The 17,011-nt window shown below is 34.5% G+C and overlaps 1 protein-coding gene across 3 annotated transcripts in view; it reads left to right on the top strand.

Moving 5' to 3' along the window:
• Window positions 1–17,011, top strand: part of LOC133525604 (connectin-like) — a 386,177-nt gene that overhangs the window by 189,428 nt on the left and 179,738 nt on the right. For all 3 annotated transcript variants that reach the window (XM_061861917.1, XM_061861919.1, XM_061861918.1), the window contains exon 2: window positions 1,761–1,810. The gene's annotated coding sequence lies outside the window, so the exon portion shown is untranslated. The remainder of the gene's footprint in view (window positions 1–1,760; window positions 1,811–17,011) is intronic.

Here is a 17,011-nt window from a genome sequence, read left to right on the forward strand (position 1 = left end):
TGCCACTGAGAGGCTGATGATATTATGTTCATATCGTTTGAACACCCGTTAAAATGTGTTTCATGATTTTTTATTCATTTTGCATTATGCGCCCTTTTTACTGCGCGTTTGAGATTATTTTATATTCAGTATGGGAAATAAAACCATATTTAATCTAGAGCTTATTGTATCAAAAGTTCCTAATAATTCAGAGCGCAATTGCAGCTGCGTTTGAATTTCGGTTTGTGAATATTTTTGTTTTGTTCTACATGATTGCATAACTAGGTATCAGTATTAAATTTTAATTAAAAGCAATGTTGGCCGAACGTTAATTATTGCAATTGACCAATAACCATTACAAATGAAACCGTAAACCGTAACGGACAGTTATTTTATTTTTACAGTTAGAAGGGTATGCATCTGTAATAATAAATCTTGATAATAATATAATTTAGTATTCATGTAGTCGTATGATCCATTTAAAATTTTGACTACGTTCAGTATCAATTTAGTCCAATTGATGTTAAGTTTAATGTGCTTGGATAAGCGTTGCTTGATGGACTCCTGTCTGGCTAAATTTATATGTTTTTTTTTCGTTATCGATATTTCCTCTTATAATAATCAAAATACCGAAAAAAAATTAAACGTGTTTCTATATTGTAAATTGTGTAAAAATATTTTCCATAAATGTATGGAGAAGCTGTTTTCCATTATCGTCTTAAAACTGTTTGATATAATTTTCAATTATGTTTATTTTAAATCTGGTTGGTAATGTTAAAATAGACCTATACGTTATAATTATGTACACTGAAATAAAGATATTATTTACAATAGAGTACACATTTAGTAAAACATTTATACAAATTTATATTATGAGTCAACAAAAAAATAAGTAACATATACATAATAGTGTATGCATAAAATAAATAAATATAAAACAAAATATGCATATTGTTTAGAGTCAAATCACGCTAACTCTTTCAAGCAAACCATACAAACAGTGTCAGTTTGTTAGAAGTCTGAAGAGTTAGCGTTATTTCGTAAAACCACCCAAATATATTTGTGTGAAAATCCGGCCCTGTTTTTTACCTGCTCCTCGAGAAACATAACATTGCTTCCTTGGCGCTAGCTAGCCGTGCGCTCGCATTACCAGTGCAAGCGAGGTCTTCGAATACGTATCTTTGTTTCGGATCGCAGTGTCACAAGTTAAGCTGGTTTGAGAGCGTTTAGTCGCCTACCTTAGACGCACCAATAGAGATCAGACAGCTATTCTGTTAGAATTCTGTATTAGTTCATAATGAATCTTATTCCGTGCTCAATAGAGTAGTAATTCAATAAACGCTACCTATGCGGCTTGACCATTTTTTCATAGTGGCACGCGCCTTTGCGGTTTTTAAACAATAGATAAGACGATAATCCATAGAAGCTCACGGAGAAAAATAGAAACTATACTAATGGTACGGATCACTTACCAACCAGAGTCGTGTCGTCGGCTTGGCCAGTTTTCATGAGTATACGGAATGCTCCTGCCGTTTTATATATTTTATAAAATTAGGTATGGTTTTTTAATATTTAACTATGTATTTTGTCATCTTGATACTTGGTACTCGACGCGTCAGTTGGTAAATCGAATATATTGATTATATTAATGGCCCATACTCGTACTCGTATTATAATAATGTTAAAAATTGTGATGTCAAAGATGATTCCAAAATGTTAAACTTTACCCACAGCAAAACTTTATCTATTAAGTCTTATTTATCATATCTTAATTGTTTCAGATACGAGTGTATTCAAGTCTCAACAAAAGCAGATCTTCAAAGCCTCAAAGGTACATTTTTAATGATATAACTAAATGAGAATTATCTATGACATGACACTGAGGACAATTCGAACTTAAATTGTGACATTTGGTTCGTATTTGTCCGTAAATGTACTGTTGCGAGACCGATAGGCAATTGAAATCATGTCGATATCATAATATAAGTTTGAACTGGGTTCTAGGGTCTACGATAGTAAATAGTTTTTTTTTCGGGTCGAAGCATTAATTGTAAAACGACACTTAAAAAATATTAAAACCATGGTCAAACTGCTTAAGGGGCCTAGCCTAATGAAAATAAAAAAACGTTAATCAAAACTTGACGAAGAACGTTAAACAAGATAACGTTACTTTCCGCCGCATCTATTAGTTTGCCTATTATACGATTGTCACCTTGGCTTTAATATTTTTTGAGTAGTTGGGTACGGTACCCGCTGTGATCTGCATAAAATTTATAACCTTAAAACGTAAAATTGTATTGAGATGACACTTGGGTGCTGTCATCTATGAGAAAAATACAATAATTGTTCCCAGTTGTGTTGTTTCAAGGCGAAGGACAGGATAGATATAGGTATTTATTATATATAAGTATATGTTGTTTATATAGTTATAAAATACCATATATAAAAATACTTATTATTATTAAATATCAAGATTATAATTTTCATCTTTGTAAATACTTGAATAGCCTGGTAATTCTCGAATGACGTCTAAAAACTTGACTGCCTAAACACCATGATTTGTTGAAGCAATTTATTAATTTCTTACTGTTGCTCTGACCAAAATGTCTCGTTTAATCATGCTGTCAGAATGCTTTGACCTCAGCGTCGTGATTCGTCAAAAGATCATGATTGATGACGTGATTTAATGAATTAGCCATCCGCCGCCGATTTTCCTTGTTATCCGGATTTAACTCGTTTCTTTACGTTACGAAATATATTTTTTGATAAAAACTGTTCGCACACAGAAATAATAGCAGCATTTTTGAAATGTCAAAAAAACGATTGCCCATTTAACCATTTGTAAAAAAAATAATTCTCACACTTAATTAGAGTGCAAGGTCGCATCAAAACAATATGGAAACCCTAAAAGAGGTAAATCAGAATCCGCCCTTTACATAACATCAGATAGATTGTGATAGCCAAGTGATCATAGTAATCTCTACTGCTATAATTATACGGACGCGCTCCGATATAATTTATCTGTTTTCTTTTGCCATTTCTATGCTGGTTTCTCGTCATACGAGAGTTGGCCTACTGAAAAAGTAAGGGGTATATTTTTTATGTTTTTACGTATTCGTTTAATATGTAGTTAAATGTAGGTATACAGGAGTTTGAAGATAATTTTGTTGCCAATTGTACATCTGCATTATTCATACTTTTTAATGTTCTTCGTATCCAAGTTCCTTACATTTTAAAAACAGTCATACATACCTTTACTGAGAGCCGCGGAGATAAAATCACTCGAAAAGAAACCCAAGGACCGCTACTGCGCTTTATAGTTGAAATGTATACATATGTATCCGTATCACTCTTAAATATCCGAGTTATTGAGAGTCAAATAGGCAAACTTTTATGATTAATGCCCAACGCATTGAAGACAAAATAACTTTACATGTTTTTTTTTATATTTGTAAAACTGTCATATTTTTATTTCATTACCAAGTTCCCGTAATTACTTCTACATTTTCTTTTCTTCCTCGCGTTGTCCCGGCATTTTGCCACGGCTCATGGGAGCCTGGGGTCCGCTTGACAACTAATCCCAAGATTTGGCGTAGGCACTAATTTGTACGAAAGCGACTGTCATCTGCCCTTCCAACCCAGAGGGTAACTAGGCCTTGTTGGGATTAGTCCGGTTTCCTCACGATGTTTTCCTTCACCGAAAAGCGACTGGTAAATATCAAATGATATTTCGTACATAAGTTCCGAAAAACTCATTGGTACGAGCCGGGGTTTGAACCCGCGACCTCCGGATTGCAAGTCGCACGCTCTTACCGCTAGGCCACCAGCGCTTACTTCTACATTACAATACAATAATACAAACATACACAATTAAGCCTTTTATGTACTTTGTAAAATTTAAATACTTTGAAATATTCCCGTACATGTAATTAGGAGTAGGTAAATATTCTTCAGCCCTTACCGAGTTTCCTTCATTAACTTTTATCTTTTCAACAAAAGATCCATTGCGTTATGAGCACATCGTGCAAAAGCATAACTGCCATTGGAAAACCAAATCAATTTCATACCGTATTTTCACGCAATAAAGTCTAAATTTAAACTGATATTCCATTGGCTTATACGGCTGTTAAATGTGATGGGGAGAACGTAGTGATGTGACGTTAATGCGTAAAGTTTCGTTCAGACGGAAGAAGTAAATTTATTTTTATGTATGGGTAAGTGAGTTTTGTTGTATTTAGCTTTAGCTTATGTTTAACAATCTTTTTTTAAATGTTATTTAGTGTATTTTTTTGCTCTTTTTCATACAGCTGAAGTATCGATTATTATGGAGTTTATTAATCAAAAATAATCAAAATGTGTTTTAAAAATAAACACCGATTAGTTTTTTTTTGTTTTTTGGTTGTGTTTTCTAGTTTTCAATATACGAGTTTCAGCAGTTGGCAATAAAACAGTTTTTGCACATTTAGGGTCTCATGAAATGCTCATTCTTTTTTATCTACAAAGTACCATAATGATATACCTACAAGATCATTAAATATTTATTTGGTAATTTAATTCTACTGGGTAATTTTATTTAAAAAAAAAATGCATCAGGAATACATCGATTTCAGCTATGATTAATATACTCGTATATTAATAAATATTTTAAAAAATCAATTATATTTTAAAAAATCGGATGGGAGTTTACACAGATCGTTTACTCGTCGTACGCCTTATGTTCTAGATTAGGTATATTTGTTTTGTTATCTCTGGATGAATAACCCTAGGAAAGCTTATACATAGACAAATTACGGACAAAGTCCAGTTCTAGGTACGTGGACAAATTCGCATTCAGAATCTCCTCACCATAACACAAACAAAGTTTTCACTTAACCACACATCGTTCCCATCCTCCATCGATCCGCCGCAAACGTAATTTCCCAAGACAAACTAAGTATTTGTTCTTTTCATTGTTGTCAACCCTTTGCGGCGTCTCCGCCATTGTTACTTTTGTTAGACACATTTATGGCTCACAACTTTGCCTGCGGTACATCCCTATTTACAAAACATCTTAACTGCCAAGAATTTTCTTTTACGATACGCTGTTTACGATAGTAAGGGTGGTTGGCTGACTTCTATTATATTACAGCGTGAAAAGGGATTAGCGATGGAATTGGAACTTAAATAACAAGTTTAACAATGCACAGGAATACACTCGGAAACAGGGACGGTGTTTGTGGTTTTGTCTTCACTGTCACCCCGGTAGTTCCATTTCGGTCGTCCTGTCGCTGGTGATAAGCAAGAAGTGAGTAGCAATCAGCGAGTGTTTTCTCTTAGAATATAAGTTATAGGCAAAAATTGCATTTTTGGTACAAGCTTTTATCGCTGACTGTATTATTCTTTCCACAGACAAGCAATACACATTTAGTTTGCGTTGTTTTATCACAGAGTTCCCAAATCCCCATGGCCACCTCCTGTCTCTATCATCAGAGCTCCGTGTCATCATTTATTTTTATACCACGACGGTGGCAAACAAGCATACGGCCCGCCTGATGGTAAACAGTCACCGCATAATATTGTATTGTCATCCGATTTACATGTGTATGCAAAATTTCAGCTCAATCGGAAATCGGGAAGTCGGTCAAATTTAGCTTCCAAGATCCCCTTTATTAACCTACACTAACATACATACATACTTACGTACTAACGGCGCAAATTAAATAAAAGCTTGCAAAAATGTCACGCTTATCAACGATTAATATTATTAATCTCATTTGTGTCTTGCTCTCGGTTGACAGCTGTATTAAACCAAATCATCATCTTCCTCGCGTTGTCCTGGCATTTTTCCACGGCTTATGGCCTGGGGTCCGCTCGGCAACTAATCCCAAGAATTGGCGTAGGCACTAGTTTTTATGAAAGCTACTGCCATCTGACCTTCCAACCCAGAGTGAAAACTAGGCCTTATTGAGATTAATCCGTTTTCCTTCGCCAAAAAGCGACTGGTAAATATCAAATGATATTTCGTACATAAGTTCCGAAAAACTCGATTGCAAGTCACAGGCTCCTACCGCTACCAGGCGGTTGTATTTAACCATTAGTTGCAGCAAATGTCTACTGAGGTTTATTCTAAAAATGTCAGTGATTTTTAGTTATAGAATTGCATGCCCTTAAGGTAATAATAAAGTCATAATACCACAAAAATTTAACGCAGAGATAAAAAAATTATCTAAATCAATTTGAAAATCTTATTTTAGCGGCAGCTTTTTTCGTAAATAGGCTTTATAGACATTAAGTATCTTCTATTCCATCTCCATTGTGATAGGGCACCTATTGTTAGTCTGTTTTATACCTAGCAACGCTCATCTAATAAAATTGCTTTTACCAAACCTTGTTACATAAACGTTTTCAACTGAAAAAGGGTTTCGAGTTTCAACCAGACTCTCGTATTTGATTATTTGTACGCAACACAGATCTGATAAAATCGGTGTTTGATTTAGATTTGAGCTAAAAAGTTTTTAATTTTTTTCCAATGAATTCTAGCTTTTTTCTTATCTTTTCATTTCATTCTCATCTTTTCAAAGTCGATACATTTTAAATGTTTATTGCAATAACTTTATACAATTTAATTTGGAGCATATTATATTTGCTCCACAAAATAAAATAAAAACATTAGATATTTTGTAAAAAAAATAATGGAATGCTGTAAGTAAGTAAGTAAGTAAATATTCTTTATTGCACCACAAAGAAGACAAATTAAAAAAAAAAAAAAAAAAAACAGATTACCTACCTACCTACCTACCTATACACTTAAAAGCAATGAAAAGAGAGTATATATTTCCATACAAAGTCACCAATTTTCGTTGCTTATTAAGGGTTTACTTGGCGTACTGAAAGAGCTGACTTGGCAAGGGTGCCAGCTACCTATCAACCTAGATAACCGCATTATGGAGTTGTGGAAAACTAGCCAACGAAAATGCATAACCTAACTATTAAATTTGGTACTTACTTTTTGAACTAAGAACAAAAGGTTCGTTAAATTAAATAAAAAAGATACATTGAAGCCAATTCGACCGTATATTTTGATACCTCAATGATGTATTTGTTATGCGCGTGCGTTTCACTCGTACTTGTATGAAGGTGTTTTTGCGGGATCGAGACGCAAGGGTAAGCTCGAAATGGTCTTACTTTACAGTTGGCGCCGTAGTTAGGTATTAATATTATGTATTTAGTAGTATTTATTAATTATTTTACTTAAGTATAAAGAATTTTAGTGATGTTGATTAGCGCTATATTTAATAAGACCAGGCCACGGCCTGGAGACGACATCCAGGCCGTGGCCGGCGTCACGTGGACCCGTGCCGCCATCGATCGGGAAATATGGCATACCTAGTATGGAGGAGGCCTATGTCCATAAATGGACATCCAATAGAACTTAATTTGTTATAAATTATTTCGCACTATTCAAAATTTTTTATATAAAAAAAAAAAACAAAACCCAATAATTTCAAAATAATATAATTTAATTATGTATATTAAGAGACTTAAGGAAAAACGTAAATAGTTTTAAATGCTTATATAATTTATTCGTGCATGTATCTTTTTTATTGGAAATAAAAGGCTTAAATAATAAAATAATAATAATATTTAATAAAAAGTGATAAGTTTTTTTTTTTCATTAGAAAATATAAAGAAGTTAAAGAGTTATAACAGTATTATAAGTATCGTGTATAGTAATGTATCGTGTTGTATTTTAAGTTACTTGTGTTTTTAAGAATTGCGTAAATGATAAAGTTTAATATTTCAAATTATTAGATTATAAGTGATAAAAACTTACGCTTTCGCCTGATTTTAACTAAAACAAACTTGAGAATGTAGACTTAGTTTGCATTAATCGCACTCTGCACTAAATCTCCGGTAAACGAAGTTTTAAAGCCTTGTTATCTAGTTTATAAAGTATCAACTTTGAAATACATTATTAAACTTAATAAGTACTAACTTAAGTAAAAGTTCCGTGAACTTACCTACTGATTGCCCACGCTGATTGGAGCACACGAAATAAATATAAAATATTTACACAGATCAAGCTAGTGTTCATCACACAAATAACTGCCCTTACCGGGATTCGAACCCAGGACCATCGGCTTCATAGAGCAGGCATAACTATATATCGATTTACAGTTCACTCGCCAAAGTTGATTCCGTAATTTTAACTCTATGATGAAACACATGACACTAAAAATCCGACTAGAGTGCTAGGGTAAGTAGGAAATTGATTAAGATAGGATTAAGACTTCGTTCAGGACACATTCCTCTAAAAAAGTTCGCTTTTAAGATGAAAAAAAAAACCGGTCAAGTGCGAGTTCGTGTTACTGGCGCGTCGAGGGTTCCGTACAAACTTTGAATGATCTCGATAAAGGCGAAAGACTTCTGATCAGAAGTACCTATACTATATTGTGTACAGCGCCATCTATCGGCAAATTGTCTCACTAATTTGCGCGATGTGCACGTATGATGTTGGTTTTTCGAGGATAATTCTCTATCATGTGAACCGATTTCAAAAATTGATCTTTTTTTTGTAAAAGGGTGTCTTTAATGTAAAATCATAGAAATTTCAAGTGTAATAAACACACGTAAAGCTTGTTAATTTGCAAACAGAATTCGGAAATGATTTTTATTATTAAAAAAAAAGTTACCAAGATAGAGGTTTGATTATATTTTTCTGTAAAATTTATAGTAATGTTAATATTTTGTAAAAAAAAACTATTTTTTCTTCGGTAAACTTCGGAGATAAGGGGAGGAATGGTTTTTTTTCACATTAACCTCCATAAATCAATTTCAGTCATTAGGCTTTGAAATATTGCCCTCTCTTCATATTGGGTATTTTCCATAGTCAATAAAAAAATAAAATAAAAAAATATACTTTGAATGTGTCGGGGTTAGCGTTGTTCATAACAATTCCAAATTTCAAATCGATAGCTTTAGTGGTTCTCGAGATATTTAGCGTTGTGACAGACGGACGGACGGACGGACAGTCGCACCATAAGCGTTCCTTTGTACCTTTTTGGTACGGAACCCTAAAAAAGAGCTATCCCTCAACTGCGAAGCTTGCAATATTGTAGAAGATGTTCAACATGTATTAGTGGAATGTGTGCGAAAGAAGATAAAAGACAAATATTGATGAAGTCTAAGTAACTTCATAGGTTACTTAACAGGTTACAATCTTATCTTAGATGGTTAGATGCAGGCGTATTTCAATGCATCTTGGCGACACCAAACTCAGAAGGAGGCAAAGGAGATATATTTATTTGTGTATAATTATATTAGTCAGTATACTGTCAGGCCGTAGATGATTGTAATTTAGATTAAGGTGCGATGGGACAGGCGTAGTCTTAAGAATAAAAGTCCCTAAACTAACGAACTGCTTTGGCTCAGCGATCTAAAAAGAATCTTGGCCTCCGAAACGAGAGAACGCCACCTGTCCCGATCCAGCGCGGTGTCCTGCCATGAATTGGCATTCAGCCGACGCAGGTCCGCCTCCACGACATCACACCAGCGGTACCTCCCCCAAATAAAATAAAAACTTAAATAAAAATTAAAAATCCGACTAGATTAGAAGGCCGTTATATTACAGCAAGCGAGGTATCTATCAAAATAAAATCATTCACCAAATTAAATTCATTCTACAGTCAGCGTCAAATACTTCGTAGCAGTCAAAGTAGCCAAATAGTTCGGTACACCATATATTTAGTATGGTGTACCGAACTATTTGGCCACTTTGACTGCTACGAAGTATTTGACGCTGACTGTAGAATGAATTTAATACACACCATACCAAACCAACTGTACAAACCATACCAAACCTGATATAACAGACGTAGCGACGTCCATACGTAGTTCATAAACTAAAGTACAAAACAAACTTCGAAAGCTCTTCCTCGATTGGCTTTTAGCTGTAATAAAGGTTTTGAGACAAGAATTTGGGTGAATGTTTACGAGACTACACGGTTGAGCTTTTTTACATGGTACGAGTATTATTGGAACTAGAAAACTAGTAAAAGTTTTACTGATTGGTAAAGTTATATAACTATAATTATATTACAAACTTTACCTATACCTATACGTTAGTGTACCTATTGTGTAGCTGATTTACACACACACGCTTACTACACTTAGGTACGATTACTTTCGGACAACTCATTATGTTTATCACACAGCACCATACCTTTTATATTTACTTCTTATACTTACATACATCTTATTCCATATGCTGGAAACAGGTTTCTTTTCATCGTATAAGTACCTATAGCGAAATAGAATGTGACAGCCAAAGTGGACAATATCGCAACATATTCTTAACTTTATGATATTCGACATTATTGAAAGACCCTTTGCGTTATCAGAATATAAATGTGGACACTTTGACTGTCACTATTTATTTATAATTTAAACTTCTCACATACATTAGAATTATATGAGGATATATTGCTGGCTCCATTGACATTTTGCTGGGACGTCAGTCTTCCGTGACCAGTGCAACAGGGCTGAAACGTCGGATAAAAGGTAAAGGAAATTATGAAATTTAACCGAGTTAGACCCTTTAATGACATTAAGTAAATATGTATATACTCGTAAGTATCATTTCGTCGCTTCATGTGTTCGTTTACTATAATATATGTATTTGTGTAATAATGTCCTGTAATATTTATTTATTTATTTATTTATTTATTTATTTATTTATTTATTTATTTATTTATTTATTTATTTATTTATTTATTTATTTATTTATTTATTTATTTATTTATTTATTTATTTATTTATGTATGTTGCCTTCTTAGAATTTGGTTCAATTTCGAATGTCTACCCTTTAATTATCTAAGTTTAATATTTTTCCCTAACGCTAACATTAAATGTGAAGTTTCCGATAGTCTTTCAATAGATAAATCTAATTAGTAAGTTATACTGCCTATTATTGTTACCAATAACTTCAGCGTAGCATAACTTCTACGTATTGCCAATACCACCCACACCCTGTAGTTTACCTAAGTTCTTATACTAAATTATATTATACTTAGACTAAGTTCAGATTTTCGTAGAAGACTGAAACTAAGACCGGTTTTAGTTTCCTATAAGTTGTGCGTAGGTTACAGGCGTATTATACAGTGAAACCTAACTACAAGGAGCCTGGAAACGCAGTATCGAATTCCTTATTCGTCATTTGTACCCAATCAATGTCAGGTCAATTTGGGCATAGAACTTTTCAGGCAGGTACTTACATTTAATTAAAATTTATTAGACTCGGTCATTAAAGTAGTATTTTATTAAAACACGCACGTAATTTTGTGTTTTCTTAACAGACGGTTTTACCAACATTAATAGTCTAAGTTCTTATAACGAAAGTTTTTCCACTCAATAAGATAGCTTTTACGAGAAAGTACTCATTGAGATAGCAAGTATCAACAGAGAAAGTCTTACTTTCTGTTTGAGGACTTCGAGTTGACCTCGTTTTAGGAAGTTTTGTTTTCTTTGAAATTTTCTTTGCTTGGGCAGCTTTTACGTTAAACATTTTAACACAACGCTGCACAGTAGGTAACTGTTGAAAGAACATCATTTTATATTAATTAGGTTTTTTTTTGTGAATTATGTAACATTACACAGGTTACTTAAAATGTACCTGTACTACCGCACCGCCCATAATAGCCGGCTTATGAAATGAAAATGAAGCGGGGGCTAATGCTAAATTATAGTTTTTTGGGGTCCGTACCCAAAGGGTAAAAACGGGACGCTATTACTAAGACTCCTCTGTCCGTCTATCTGTTTGTCAGTCAACAGGCTGTATCTCATGAACCGTGACAGCCGCTGTAACAACAAATAATAAAAATCGGCCAAGTACGAGTCGGACTTGCGCACCGAGGGTTCCGTACAAATTGCGATCACAAAATAATTATATTCAATGGAACAGAAGTTTATATATAGAGTTACGTTAAAACCCGCGAGATGGCCATTATTTTCTGTTACAAGGTTTGCGCGGCACGCCATATTTCTAGTTCCCTTCTAATTTCCTAGATTTACAAAAAAAAAAACGCTTACCGTATCACGTGCAATAAATTCAAAATTTAAACTGATTTTCGAACAGCTGTTTCGGCTGTTATTTAAAAAGCGGCCAAGTGCGAGTCGGACTCGCCCATGAAGGGTTCCATACCATTTATGACGTAATAAAAAAAAACTACTTACTAGATCTCGTTCACACCAATTTTCGGTGGAAGTTTGCATGGTAATGTATATCATATATTTTTTTTAGATTTTTCGTTCTGTTATTTTAGAAGTCACAGGGGGGGGGGGACACATTTTTTCACTTTGGAAGTGTCTGTCGCGCAAACTATTCAGTTTAGAAAAAAATGATATTAGGAACCTAAATATCATTTTTGAAGACCTATCCATAGATAAGATACCCCACACGTATGGGTTTGATGAAAAAAGATTTTTTGAGTTTCAGTTCTAAGTATGGGGAACCCCCAAAATTTATTGTTTTTTTTTCTATTTTTGTGTAAACATCCTAATGCGGTTCATAGAATATATCTACTTACCAAGTTTGAACAGTACAGCTCTTATAGTTTCGGAAAAAAGTGGCGGTGACATAATCGGACAGACAGACGGACATGACGAATCTATAAGGGTTCCGTTTTTTGCCATTTGGCTACGGAACCCTAAAAATGTGGTGGAACAGTAAATAAACCTATTAGTATGACTCACCAGTGACAAGTAAACCTTCCTAAATTAAATAACACAACTAATGAAAGTTTGTTAACTATCGAGTGACGTTAAAGTTTACTAAATCTTGAAATTTAAGGCAGAATTCTATTCATTTAAGCTACGATCACGATCAGTGGTTTTTGATTCTTAAAATCATAAGATATCAATTAAAAAAACCCTTAAATTGTCTGTTCAACAACTGGATTGCCCACGCTTTTATCTACAATCAGTGAAAATTCCGATTAGGCACCCTTCTGTGTACAATCCGTAAAAGACGATTCCTTTATCGCCACGACACTTGTCTTGTCGTCCGGCAATCGTCGGCACTGATTAAGTCGCGGGCGTGATTAATGGCTCCGGAGGCAGATGTGTTAATTAGATCTGCACGTCACTCGTAGTCGTACTTGTTTGATTGTTTTACGTCTTGGTAACTGGAATGTTTGGGAGATTGGGTTGTTATTTTTAAAAGGGCTGTGTATATTTGTGTACTTTTCCAGCGATAAGTACAATTGTGTCATTGAAGAAGCTTAAATTATTTTTATTTAAATACCTAGTTTGGTTAATATTGACAGAAAACGCATAGCTTAAACTATAGAGAAATAAATAATTATTGTTCTGTAGCATTAGTTTATGAGACTGCTAGTTTAACAGTCCAGACGCGGTTTATTTATTTAGTATACATTCTATTTTGACACTTGGAGAGACTTTACACCTCCAAATTTTATTAGTATTAGTACTCTGACATTGGGGACCTTTTACATCTCCAGATTTAATGTGTTTTTACCCATAGAGACTATACATTTCTATTGTATTGTAGTAATTATTTATTTTAAGATTATTATAATGTAATGTTTACCCAGGTATTGGCTGTTGTATTTCATGTCACTACATGATGTTACTATAAATGTTGTATTGACTTGTGAAAGAGCCCTTGAGGCCTACTTGCGGAATAAATTTTTGAATTTTTAATTAAAAGCATAGAGTGCTCACTGCATACATCAGTTTTCTTACCAAAACACTTATTATTTCCGTAGTCAAGATCTAGCGTCTAGTAGCGAATTAATCAGTACCGCTACTTGACACTAGATGTCACGAGTGTCGCGACTGACGAAAACTATATTGCTCGACAATTTACAACTAATATTATATTACAAGCAGAAAGAGATGAAATAATAGAGTTCCGATTAATCCGGTTATAATATTAGCTTAAAATTATTCAGAATTATACTTTTCGTTCGTCGTGACATCTATTGTCAAGTAGCAGTACTGATAAATCCGCTAATAAGCATTTTGGCAAGAAAACTGATGTACGGAGTGAGCAATCATTGCTTACTTACTTCACTATGCTTAAACCATTCAAGATGAGACTTATTGTTATTTGTTTATTAGAATCACCGACAGGAGATACAATTCACATATGTACTATAATTTACATACTAAAAGAGCACATTTAAAATTGATCCCCCACTTCAAATTATTTGATACATATAATATAGGTATATGACGTTTTGAAACTCAACTCCTAAGTGTTTGAAAATGGATTTGAAAATGCGCAGACGAACAATTAACTGGGCAATTTTCTTCAAACACATGATGGCTTATTATTTGTCATCTCGTCAGTTGGTATAAAATGCGTATGGGAGAAGCAAATTTAATTATATCTCGTGTTTGTTCCTCAAAAACGCAAAATCAGCTGAAAATTTTTGATGGAAACCTGGCCCAAAGCTAGATAAATTCGGATAAAACTAGAGGTAAAGATAGTAGCAAATTTGTATAAATACCATACCTCTTCTACTCGGATGATGTCGCGAGCAAAAGCTAGTCTGTGATAATAATTCCGCCTCTGCAAACACAGTGATAAAATATGCTCAAAGCTGCCTTTAACAACTTGTGCTTTTAGCGACGAGTGGAAGCCATTTTGATTCCCACTACTCACAACTGAATACGCCAACATTACTGTTGTTGCATTTCTAAATGATATGCAAAGCATTACCAAAAGTTGATTTATTAGATTTTTTTTCTATAATGAAAGTAAATCGAGTGAAACGCCTCTTACATCTAAACTTAAATTTAATAATATATGTTTTCTTTAACGTCTTTATAAATTAGTATACTTATTTAGAATTGGCTTACTCTCTGTGAGCTGTAACCCGGCTCTGCTATTTTTAGAAAAATCTAAAAACTGATTCGACAAAAATATCCTTTTAATTATCTCGTCATAACATGACATACGAAAGCATTTTTTCCAAAGTTGAAACACATAGCACTTCACGCTTGCTTGGTAAAATATTGTATGTCGTTAATATCTTGAATATCCATTAACTAAAATTGCATTACCAACGCAGGTTTTGTCAGCTGGATGCAAATAAACAAACAGGCTTTTACTAAGCCATTAATTCAACACTAAAGAGCAATAGAAACAGATAACTTTACACAGAATTTCAATACAATGTGACCCGTCGATTTAGCTCTCGAGTGCAGAAACGCTGTGCAATATTACTAAATGTACCTGAGGAAATAATACGCCGAATAGAATTAGTTAAATAACAGTTTTAATGTAAGATAAAAGTTTTACAACAGTGATGTGAGCAATTTTTAGTTTCGCATTGACAGTAGCGACACCAAGTGGCAATATTAGTACACTAACTGACGTTTCTTCGTTCGGAAACTATAATTATGTTTACACATCTTCAACATCCTCCCTTAAACATAATCCCATCTTGGAAGAGCAGTATGCCAGTTTTGTGTGCGACGTTGCTTTAGTAAGAGCGTCAGCAATCATCTTGTCTGTCTGTACGTAGCGCACCTCAATGGCTCCTTCAAGTATCTTATCACGGACGAAATGATGCCTCACATCGATGTGCTTCGTCCTAGAATGATATCCGTCAGAACCTGAAAGTTTTATAGAGCTCTGATTATCACTATAAATAACTAAGGCTTTATTCTTCAGTTGAGGCCACAAATCTTCTTGAAATTGTTTAAGCCACAAAGCCTCTTGTACGCACGATGATAGAGACATATATTCGGCTTCGGTTGTAGAAAGAGCAACGGTAGGCTGACGTCTAGAGTTCCAGCTGATCGTTCCTCCCTGGAACAGAAACGTGTAGCCAGTACAGGAACGCCTGTCATCTCCTGAACTCGCCCAGTCTGCATCGCAGTATCCATGAGCCATGGTTTCCTCACAGTTTTGCTTATAGCTCAGCCTGTAATCAAGGGTGCCTTTTAAATAACGCATAACACGCTTCAGTGCAACCCAGTGCTGCATCTCTGGTTTTTTGTTATATTTGCTCAACATATTTATGACATAACTTATGTCCGGTCTAGTGACTTGTGAGATGTACAACAAACAACCGATTATCTCTTGATAAGGAACATTATCTAAAATCTCGGCATTTTCGGTAGTTCCAATCAGCTTAGTATTCAAATCCATCGGTGTTTGTACACTTTTGCAGTCAGACATGCCAAATTTGTTTAACACTTCTTGTATATATTTTCTTTGGTCTAAGTACAAGATGCCTTTGGTCCTATCTCTCTCCACATGTATGCCAAGACAATAATTAATGTCTCCTAAATCTTTAATTTTAAATTTTTTATGCAGCTCTTCCTTAAAGTATTGTTTTGTCTCCTGATTATTGGTGAATAACACGAGGTCATCAACATAAATGGCCAGAAAAAACATATTACTACTATCTACTATTTTATAATAGATACAAGGATCTAATTTTGAACGTGAGAGTCCCATTTCTCTCAATGTCATATCAATCTTCTTGTTCCACTGCCGGCTGGCCTGTTTTAAGCCGTACAGTGATTTATTTAACCGGCATACTTCTTCACCGTTGTTGCCATACATTTGCGGTTGCTTCATGTAGATCTCCTCCTCTATGTCGCCTTGAAGAAAGGCCGACACAGCATCCATCTGACAAATATCTAGGTCATATTTAACTGCTAAGGCAAATAAATATCTTAAAGAAGCGTACCTGACAACTGGTGAGTATACTTCTGTGTAGTCTATGCCTGGTTTTTGAGAACATCCTTTGACAACGAGCCGTGCCTTGTACTTCACTATTGCTCCATTTTCATTTGTCTTGGTTTTGAAGACCCACTTACATGGTATGGGGCGCTTGCCTGGTGGTAGAGTAGTAATTTCCCATGTATTATTCTCCATTAAGGACTGATACTCCTCATCCATAGCATCCTTCCAGTGTTGAGCATTAGCACTCGACAAAGCTTCTTCTACAGTCAGTGGATCTGAAATCTGAACACACATGAAATTATTACCTGGGGCAAAATGTTTCTGATGAGA

This window comes from Cydia pomonella, chromosome 15, assembly GCF_033807575.1.
Source record: "Cydia pomonella isolate Wapato2018A chromosome 15, ilCydPomo1, whole genome shotgun sequence".
NCBI classification, from domain to species: domain Eukaryota; kingdom Metazoa; phylum Arthropoda; class Insecta; order Lepidoptera; family Tortricidae; genus Cydia; species Cydia pomonella.